Genomic DNA, 10939 nt, shown 5'->3' on the forward strand with positions numbered 1-10939 from the left:
CACGGACGCGTCCACCTCAGGCTGGGGAGCACTGCTCGACGGCAGACCGCTCTTTGGCCAATGGGCAGAGCGAGCCAAACTACCGCACATAAACTGCCTGGAAATGATGGCGGTGGACTTTGCGCTGAGGCGTTTCTGTCCCCGGATAAAAGGACACCACGTCCTGGTCCGCTCGGACAACGTGTCGGTAGTAGCCTACATAAACCACCAGGGTGGCCTGAGGTCCCGAAACCTATTCAGGTTAGCGGAACGCATACTGGTGTGGGCCCAGCACAATCTGCGCTCGTTAAGAGCAATACACGTGCCAGGCCACTTGAACGTAGGCCCGGACAGACTCTCACGGAACAATGTTCCTACGGGAGAGTGGTCCCTACACACACAGACAGTGCGTCTGCTGTGGAAAAGGTTCGGCAGAGCGGAAATAGACCTGTTTGCAAACCAGGAGAACGCTCACTGCCCAGAATTCTTTTCGAAGAGCGCGAACGCGCTGGCCAGAGCCTGGCCCCGCCGTCCGCTCTATGCCTTTCCTCCTGTCTCACTCCTGCCTCAAGTGCTGGAGCGTATCAAGGAGAGCGGATGCTCGGTACTATTGGTTGCTCCATACTGGACGAATCAGACCTGGTTCCCAGCTTTGATGCGACTGAAAAGTACTGCCCCGTGGCCGATTCCAGTGAGGAGAGACCTCCTCTCACAGGCCAAGGGCGCGATTCTGCATCCTCACCCCGAGCTTTGGTCCCTACACGTATGGGCCATAAACGGGTACCCGCTAACCTCCCAAGAGGAGTGTTAGACACGATCGAGCAAGCTAGGGCCCCGTCTACTAGACGGCTCTACGCTTCCAAATGGTCGGTGTTCTCTGGATGGTGTTCAGATCAAGGTCTGTCACCACTTCAGTGTGGAGAACCGGAGATTCTCTCCTTCTTGCAAGAGCTATTGGATAAGGGAAGAACCCCATCCACGCTCAAAGTCTATGTGGCTGCCATTTCAGCGTTCGTTAATCCAACGCTTGGCCGTTCACTAGGCAGGAACGACCTGGTGGTCCGCTTCCTGAGAGGCGCCAGGAGGTTAAACCCTCCAAGGCCTCCTTCAGTCCCCGTTTGGGACCTTTCTACAGTGTTGAACGCTATGAAAGGGGCCCCTTTCGAGCCTATTCACTCAGTTGACATGAAACACCTGTCTCTCAAGACCGTGTTTCTTTTGGCTCTCGCTTCAGTGAAGCGTGTGGGAGACTTGCAAGCGCTCTCAGTGAGAGCTTCTTGTATGGAGTTCGGGCCAAACGACTCTATAGTCGTATTGAAACCGAAGCATGGGTACGTGCCTAAGTCCCTCAACACACCGTTCAGGGCTCAGGTCATTTCCCTGTCGGCCCTGCCGGCCTCAGAGGACGGAAATAGCTCCCTTTGCCCGGTCAGGGCATTAAGAGCTTACGTGTCCCGCTCCGCTGTTTTTCGGCAGACGGAGCAGCTCTTTGTTTCGTTCAGCGGGCGCTCCAAGGGACGAGCCGCAACGAAACAGAGCCTGTCTCGATGGGTAGTGGACGCCATTGCGCTAGCCTACGCATCTAGAGGCTTGGAATGCCCTTTGGGCATCAGAGCACATTCCACGAGAGGCATGGCCTCTTCATGGGCTTGGTATAGCGGAATCTCGTTACAAGATATCTGTATGGCGGCAGGCTGGGCCTCCCCGTCTACATTTATTAGGTTCTATAACCTAGAGGTTCCTGCGTTGCAGGCTAAACTGCTCTCGGTCTAGAAGACTATGCATTAGTGTCCTGCCCCGCGCTGCGGCCCAGGTCACTTCAGTGTTAATATGTATATGTGTTCCTGCCCCGCTGTGCGGCCCAGGTCACTTCAATGTTTAAGCATCACTCACTGACAATGTGTCCCATGAGCATGCTATTACCCCTCATATATATCTATATTACATATATATGCTATTATGCCTTAAGAGGCACTACTATAAAGGGATGATGCTAATTTAGCCGCTCTCCCTATACTTCTTGGGGTAGGCACTTGTATACCAGGGCGCGCGCGCCCTTAGGTGTCTGTGTCGGTCCAAGAGCACGCACGGCGTTTTACATGGGGTTCCCGTAGCGTTCTTCGACGCAGTACGAGAGAACTCTACGTAAGAGAACGTACTCGGTTACTAACGTAACCTCGGTTCTCTCTAGAAGAGGGAACGAGTACTGCGTCTCATGGCCGTGCGTGTCCGCGCTGCGTCGCTTCATTGACGAAAATCGGCGTGTTAGACAGCTATGCTCGTATTTATAGGCCTAGGCCACGCCTGTTTGGGCGGGAGGTGACGCAGAAGGGCGCGAAGCGTCCTCATTGGTCAGCGTCCTGGCCTCGCATAGGCTGTGCTTTTCTGGCAGAGCAGCCAATGGGTGAGCTGTATTGCTCCGCCTAGGTTGTATGCTTCAGAAAAGCGTTTTACATTATTACAAAATTAAGGATTAATTTTAGGCTTCAATCTCGACAAAGAAATATCTTTCCCGTAGCGTTCTTCGACGCAGTACTCGTTCCCTCTTCTAGAGAGAACCGAGGTTACGTTAGTAACCGAGTACGATTTCCAGTGAGACACGACGACCGACCACAGTTTACTTAATCTGGTGAGTGAATTTAAGCTTAAGTTAGAAAAAAAACGTACATTTTGCTACGTTTTTAATTTTTGAAATTGAGTATTTGAATAAACATATGTATAAATGAAAATGGGTATTTATGACCACTTAGGTCATAAACTGTGACTGAAATCATGTTGTGGTCATAGATGTGGTGACAGACAATATTGTTTGCTATGTTTACCTTTATTTAGGTTTATTATGAGTTCAACAGAGTGGCGGGGAAAAATCTCAGAGAGAACTTCTTTGATGCACTTGATCATTACTCTCCAAATCTGATTTTGGCTGAGCTTTTACGCCAGACAAAGGTGGGTTTACTTGTCTACATCAGTCTACCCCCTCTTTTTCCTATTGTAATTTCTCTAATTTCTTCTCCTCTTTCCTCTGGACTTCACTTTCTTTTTCTTTCCATTCTTAAATCTCAAATTTCTTTCTCATGTCCTCTCCACTATACTCTTCCACTTTTCTTGTTTTGTCTTTTTTCCTTTACTCCTCCATTCTCTGCTCTCTCCTTTCCTGTTTGTCATCTTGTCTTGCCCTGTTCTTTACTTACCAAAATCTGACAAATTTGGGGGAAATTTGGGTGAGCATCCCTAACAAACTTCAATATCTCCAATATCTTCCAGACCACCGAGCCAACAGATGTTCGGTCCCTTTGCCTTCGTGGACTGTCTGTCATTTTGGGGGATGACCCTTCTGCATTCTTTAAGATCTGCTCTGTAAGTTTTTAATAGGTTTTAAATGTTACTGTTACCATTAGAGTCATGTCTGCTACTAATGTTCAGAATAGTTTATCAGTATCTCCCAGACATTTATTTTCAGTATTTTTAATATTTCGGAATATCTGTAATATTGGTTAATGAAATGAAAAACTGAAAATATTTGTCTTCAAATGTGAAATACGCTCAAAATAAAATATTTATTTCTGCAGTTTAAAGGATTAATTCACCCAGAAATAAAAATTCATTACTCATTCTTTGGTCATTAATTACTCATACCCTCATGTCCTACCAAACCTGTAAGACTTTCGTTCATCTTTCAAACACAAATGAAATCTGAGGGTTTCTGTATGTCCCTTCAGTGACAGTCTACGCAACTACCACTTCCAAGCCCTAGAACGGTTGTAAAGACATCAGTAAAATAATCCATGTGATTCCAGTGGTTTAACCATGTATGGTGCTCTTGTGAATGTGCATTGGAAATATATATTTTGTAAATAACAACATTTTATTATTTTAGTGCACACCAAGCATTCACATTACTTCATAAAATTTTGGTTAAACCACTGGAGTCATATGGATTACTTTAATGAGGTTTTACCTTTATGGATCTTGAAAGTGATCAAGATCTTTATGGATCTTGAAAGTGAAAGTGGAGGAACAGAAAACTCTCAGATTTCAAAGATATTGAATATCTTTCAAAAATATATTTATTGTGTTCTGAAGATGAACGAAAGTCTTACAGGTTTGGAATGATGTGAGGGTGAGTAATTAATGGCTGCATTTACATTTTTGGGTGAACGAAGCCTTTAAGTACAACTGAAAGTAATACCTTTTACTAATGTCTTTTGATTTTGAAGTACAGTGCTACCATAAATAGATTTATACATTACAAGTATTTGTAGCAAAAGTGCAGTGAATGTGGCTTGGCAGCTAACCATAAAAGCTTGTGCATAACTGGGGCTGAAATGTGTGTAAAATATCCAGTTAATGAAGAAAGTGATAACTTTTTTTTAATGCATTTCAGTGTAGTTTACATTGTATTACATTGTATTGGATATACATTTTAGTTGACAACACAGTATTGGATATACATTTTAGTTGACAACACAGTATTATCTAACTGTCATTATAATGCCGCGTGTCAATCTGTTTCTTTGTTAGGATGTCAATGACCAGGACTCGTACCACCAAATTCCAGTGGGAATCATCCTATGTCTGGATTCAGAAAGTCCACAGCTAGTTTCTGAGTAGACAGTCTTATTACAAAAGTTAGAAACCTCTTAAACTTGAAGGCAAGAAATTATGTTTCTTCACTGTTGTATTTTGAAATGAAAATGTTTCAATTGAAATAAAAAGAGAGAGAAAATTTTCTTGTTATTTGCTTGCTTTTTTATTTTATTTTACTGAAGTTATCAAGTACACATTACTTAATTTTTGTAGGGCAACCAGTTTGCTCACATTTTTTAAGTATACGGGCTAGTACATTGAACTTAAATATACTATGTGTACTAACTGCAAAGTAATTGATATTACAAAGGATTTTAAGTTAAATAAACTTGAATTTTTAAAGTTACCATTACTTAAATATTTTAGGGCAACCAGTTTGCTCACATTTTTTAAGTAGATTCAACTTGTCCGGGCTAACAGTGTAGTTTATTTTACTGTTTAGGTATAATTTATTTTTATTTCAGTTTAAATTTATTTCCAGTTATTCATTTTAGTGCTTCAATCTCAACTTATTTCAGTAATTTTTATATAGAATTTTTTATTGTTGTCTAAAATTGTATTTTAACAGTTTAATAGTTTTTGTTTTAAAGGGTAACTAAACCCCTGGTCAGAGCCTGACTCCACCCACTGGCAATATTTGAAAAATGCTGGAAAAGTGGGCAGAGTCCAGTGGAGGGGGGGGCGTGCACCTGAGACGTATCTCTCTGTAGGCCAGGGCGGGGTTAGCTGGTACCCTCTTACATCACAGGGTACCACAACTGCCAATAGGAAAATTCAACTGCAGTAGCCACCGTTCAACCTGAAGAGGGCAGCACTCAGACGTTTTTACACCATATATTGTAGAAATAAAACACTTTATACCCAAATGTCAAAAAAATTACTTGAATCAATGAACAGCATTAATAAAGCCCCAGTCTTACAGATCATTAAAGGAACACTCCGACTTTTTGGGACTTTAGCCTATTCACCTTATCCCCCAGAGTTAGATAAGTCCATACATACCTTTTTCATCTCCATGCGTGCTATAAGTCTGTTTGAAGCACCCACCGCTAGCCTAGCTTAGCACAAAGACTGGATGTGAATGGTTGCAGCTAGCATACTAATCCAAATAAGTGACAAAATAAAACAAACATTTTCCTATTTACATGTTGTGATTTGTATAGTCACAGAGTGTACAAAAAACAAAGTCACATGAGACACAGACATATTTTAACCGTATAAATACTGGGAACTATATTCTCTGAAGGCGAAGCACTGCTACGTGGGCGGAGTGATAACCGCAGCACCTGAGACGCGCCGTTGTTTCTTCTGTCAACAAAACCAACGTGACCTCTAGCTCCGCTCAAGTGTTTACTGGGACGAGAGCGCGTTCGAGGCAACAATACTAACATTACAGGGGATACATGGAGCCCGTAAACAACTGCAATAGTAGTTACCACCCTATTCATATAATAGTGTCACTAACGTTACATTAGATCTAAGCACTGTAACAACGTTAGGCTAAACATTCAAAAATATAACGGAACACTTACCGCAGCCGCTCCACTTTGTCCTGTATGTGATATCGATGGGATGGCTGTATTCCATTTTTTGAAAATAGTCGTCCTCAGTGAAATGTACCGAGCAAACATAATGTCCCTTGATAATCTCATTAGGTGTGTTTTGATCAATATCCAGAGCAAGTAGCCATTTCTTCATCCGGTCAGCGTTTTTAGTTGGAATTCTATGAAACATCATGGTATCACCTGGTCTCCCCTGTTTATTGTCACAGCTCTTTACAATACAGCGAAAATCCATGATTGTAAACTACGCTTTTACTATTTATAAATTGCTGACTCTGTTACCCAAACTCTGAACGAACTCTCTGCTCCTCAGTCCTCACCACGGCGCGTCTCAGGTGCTGCGGTTATCACTCCGCCCAAGTAGCAGTGCTTCGCCTTCAGAGAATATAGTTCCCAGTATTTATACAGTTAAAATATGTCTGTGTCTCATGTGACTTTGTTTTTTGTACACTCTGTGACTATACAAATCACAACATGTAAATAGGAAAATGTTTGTTTTATTTTGTCACTTATTTGGATTAGTATGCTAGCTGCAACCATTCACATCCAGTCTTTGTGCTAAGCTAGGCTAGCGGTGGGTGCGTCAAACAGACTTATAGCACGCACGGAGATGAAAAAGGTATGTATGGACTTATCTAACTCTGGGGGATAAGGTGAATAGGCTAAAGTCCCAAAAAGTCGGAGTGTTCCTTTAACTAAAAAAAGTTGTTTTAGGGTTTAGTTACCCTTTAATTAGCAATTGTATTTAGTACATGCTTAAATGTCAAGGAAAATAAATTCTGAAACTCCGAAACCCATTCATAAGTAACATATTTTCGAAAACTTGAATCTATTGTTAGTTTAGTATTTGATCAAACTTCCTGTTGTCTTTTATTTCAGTGAATAAAAACTTTTGCCTTAAATGAAGTGCAATCAACTTGGGGGTTTAAGTCATTTCAACTTATGGTAAGTTACATTAAACTGACTAAAAATATTAGTTGAGTCTTGTATAACTTAAAGTTGAAAATTACTTAACTTATTTTGATGAGTTAAAGCAATGTAAAAACGTATGTTGTCATAACAGTGTACTTCCAACAAAAAAGTGATTTTTTTTTCAAATTCATTCGTTTAAAACGATTTTTTTTTTTTTTTTACATCCTTCAGAAACGAAAAGAAAAACAACATGAAAGCTGATATTTATGCACTGCATAACCATTTCAATAATTGATGGCATTTTAAGGGTCTGAAGATTGAACAAACAATGGCTGATGGACATTGTTTAAATATTTCATGCTGGAATATAAAACGACCATTACTGTGCAATGGCCTGTTAGCCAAAATCACCAGCAAAAATCATGTTTCAGAGATAGGATCCACCGTCTGACCTTGATTTTAGCATTCAAACTCAAATGATGTACTGTAAAAACTATCAGCCTTGATAACAGACACAAAAAACGAATCCTCCTCATTATGAAAACTGACTAAAGTCATATTTTCCAAGGTTTTGTAGTAATAATACAGATCCACTTCATGCACCCCTTCACATAATAACACAATACATCACTCTACTTCCTAATAAAACAAGCACACACTTCATTTTATGCGCGCTCATACTTCAGTGCTGCTCCAATATACGAGCAGATCTACTCTGCTTAAAGAAGAAACGCTAATGTGGAAAGACTTTTACACTTTCATTTGGACGAGAACAGACCTGTATGATTTGATTGTACGCATAAAGGGCTTTTGCTTGCCTGATGAAAAAAGAACAACGTTTTGAGGACAGTAGCTCCAACACCTGTGAAAAAACTACTGTGAGAACTGTAAGAACTGTGAGAAACTCAGACTTACAATCCCACTGAGATACAGGGTGACAGATAAGGCTGAGTAATCCTGGCCTCTGTTCTAAAGCAATGATGAAGAGTTGATGTCTGGCAGTGCTGATATACAGATGGCTAAAGCCTCCATGTGCCAGTCCATCAGTGTATAAGATATAAGAATAGTTAAAAAAAAGAAGAAGTACATATAGCTATGTACATCTAGACTTTATTCTGCTGGTATAAGGAGTTAGTAAAAGCAACACAACTGATAATATTCCTTTTAACCTTCTGGTGCTCTTTGGTCATTTTTGACTGAAAACATTATCCTATCGTCTGGTTAAATGGTATTGAAAAAAAGAGTCACATTTGTACTCCTCGCGGTTAAAATGACTGCGTTGGAAATTAATGGAAAACTAATTTCATCTAGTGGAAACGCTTGGAAACAAAATCTTACTTAAAGCACATTTTTTGAGATATCAACCTCAAACTTGGAAAATAACTCTTCTCAGTTTTATAGTAAAGCATGTTTAGGAAAATGTCTATTTTATATGAAAATGTAAATTTGTGCATTTTTCATAACAATAAACTTTTTTTCATTCAAGATTTTTGGCAGTTCAAGTTGGAAATTTCATTTTCAGGTCTATGCTCAAAAAGTGGTAATAAATGGATTATAACAACTGCATAAATATAATTTAGTATCGAACTAAAATATAGTGCATTTGACGCATTTGTATTATTATTAATATAATTAAAATAATTAGACATACTTTATATGTGAATATTTGATCGACTGTAAGTCACTAATCAATTATAAAATGTTTTCTATTCATTTCTTTTAAAAACGTGTAATGAAAAATTGTACAAAACAGAAGCATTATTATGAATAGTAATAACAACAACAACAACATTTAATAGGGATGCACAATATATATCGGCCACCATATCTGTATCGGCTGATAAATGTTCATTTTTAATGTTATCGTTATCAGCCTGAATAACTTTGAATAAGAGAATACAGTTAAGTGCAACATGTGCAGCACAAGTCCGTCATAAGCTATATATAACATTATGAGGACATTATAATTGTGCGCTTGGGACATGGCTTTTAATTGTGAGACTTTTGTTTTTATAATCAGGCTCTCAAAAATTATATAAAAAATTGGATTTATATTTCTCTGCCAATATATCGGTTATCGGCTATCGGCTTTCAGATATAAAGAATTATCGGTTATTGGTATCGGCCAAAATTTTCATGTCAATGCATCCCTAATATTTAACATAATATTGTAGCTCACTAATCAAGTGGTTTCATTCAATTTCTAAAACAGAATCATCCTCATTATTATTAGAAGAATCCCAAATTTTCAACTTGTGGAACTCACTGTATACTGGCCTATCATGAGTTTTCATCCAATCTTTCTTGGGTTTGCAGACAAGTCCATTTGCAGACAAATCACAAAACACAAGGCCAGGATACTGTCATGAGAGATTTACAGGATAAAGCCAGGTTCTCTCGTCTCGAACGTCACCTGGGGCGAGGATGTTCCCAGGGCTGTAAGCCTCATCCCAGGCATAGATCAACTTCAAAAGGAAAATCTCTATTAAAACTATTCCTTGACTCAAACTAGCCAAGAAACTAGGACTTTAAGTCTGTGAAGCTGTGAAGAACAATGAACGTTTCAGATTTGACAAGTGTTCAGAGCACAGACACATATAGAGGACACGCAGGCGTTACACAAGTGAACTCAATCCAACTCCCAAACTGGGCATAAATCTGGGCATTAATATTACAATATGATTTGAGCGAATGAATTATTGATGAAAATATAAACGGTGTCTACAAGCGCAAACTGTTCTACCCTCTTTCTCTTTAGCAGTTTATGGCGAGTCAGGACGGTTAGGCTCGTAACAATGTCACTGCAGGGAGTGGAGGACACTACTGTGTTTTTAATATGAGAAACATGGGAGCACATTTATAGATACATTATCATAATACATTCACCATCTACATTTTCTGCAAATCAATCCGTAAGGCATCATGGGATTGAGTCCCATTACCAAGAGCCATATGCCCATTAACACAAAAAAATGAATTATACCAAAAATATGTTAAAGGTGTTGACAATTATAGCTGTCAAGGTGACCTTGATAAGTGTGTTTCCAGAGGGGGGGGGAAAGAAGCACTTATTCTGTGCTGGCACATTTTGGAAATCCATATCGACAAGTTTCTTTTGCAGGTACACATGAGCTGCGTCCCAATTCAGAGGCTGCATCCTTCGAAGTCTGCACTCGAAGGCTGAATGCGTTTTAAATGTTATTTTATGGAAATGATCGAAAGCGTTGTTACCAGGTCACTTCTAATAGTGACACTAGATATCCAAAGAGGATAAAAAAACGATATAATATCGTCAAAGAAATGACAGTAACGCATTGCTATGTTTAGATTCTGCCTCTTATCTGTTAAACACTAACTATGTGCTTTTGTTTTTCCTAGTTGTTTAATTTAGTGATTTAAGTTTCTGCGTTAAAACTTCTTCAGTGGTTTCTTAAATGTCCAAGTGAAAATGGAATATTCACTGAAAAAAATGTATGGTTGGATTTCATCAGGAATTGATCGCAAAAAAAAGAGATTAGCCTATCAGAATGGAATTGGACCTGAATAATAAAACAACGCTGTTTGGATATTGGTTAACATAATCCAATAGCCTGCGTAAAATTCAGAAAGATGCGAAGCAAGTTATGACATTTTGACAGATGAAACATTCCCAAAAAGACCAGGAAAATGCATAAAAAAATATAGTATTTTAATTCAATAGGTGACTTTAATGCCATTAATCAAGAATGACTCAAAACAGAATGATTTAGATATTAAAAGGAGCCACAAACCTAAATCCAGGCATTTGCTGTACACTGTAAAAAATAATCTGATCAAAAAGTTATGATAACTTATATATGTCATTAACTCAGACATAACATAATGTGTTATGAAATTTCAGCTCAATTGTTTGAGTTTTC

At 39.4% G+C, this 10939-nt stretch overlaps 1 protein-coding gene and 1 long non-coding RNA gene across 3 annotated transcripts in view; one reads left to right on the forward strand and one right to left on the reverse strand.

The window, feature by feature from the left end:
- Positions 1-10939, reverse strand: part of immp2l (inner mitochondrial membrane peptidase subunit 2) — a 100930-nt gene that overhangs the window by 30649 nt on the left and 59342 nt on the right. The gene's annotated exons all lie outside the window — the stretch shown is intronic.
- On the forward strand, positions 2652-4636 carry LOC306993501. Its single transcript, XR_013796460.1, has 3 exons — positions 2652-2925; positions 3244-3336; positions 4501-4636. It is a non-coding gene; the product is annotated as an uncharacterized lncRNA (long non-coding RNA).

Source organism: Phoxinus phoxinus (genome assembly GCF_949152265.1).
Source record: "Phoxinus phoxinus genome assembly, chromosome: 25".
Taxonomy (NCBI): Eukaryota; Metazoa; Chordata; class Actinopteri; order Cypriniformes; family Leuciscidae; genus Phoxinus; species Phoxinus phoxinus.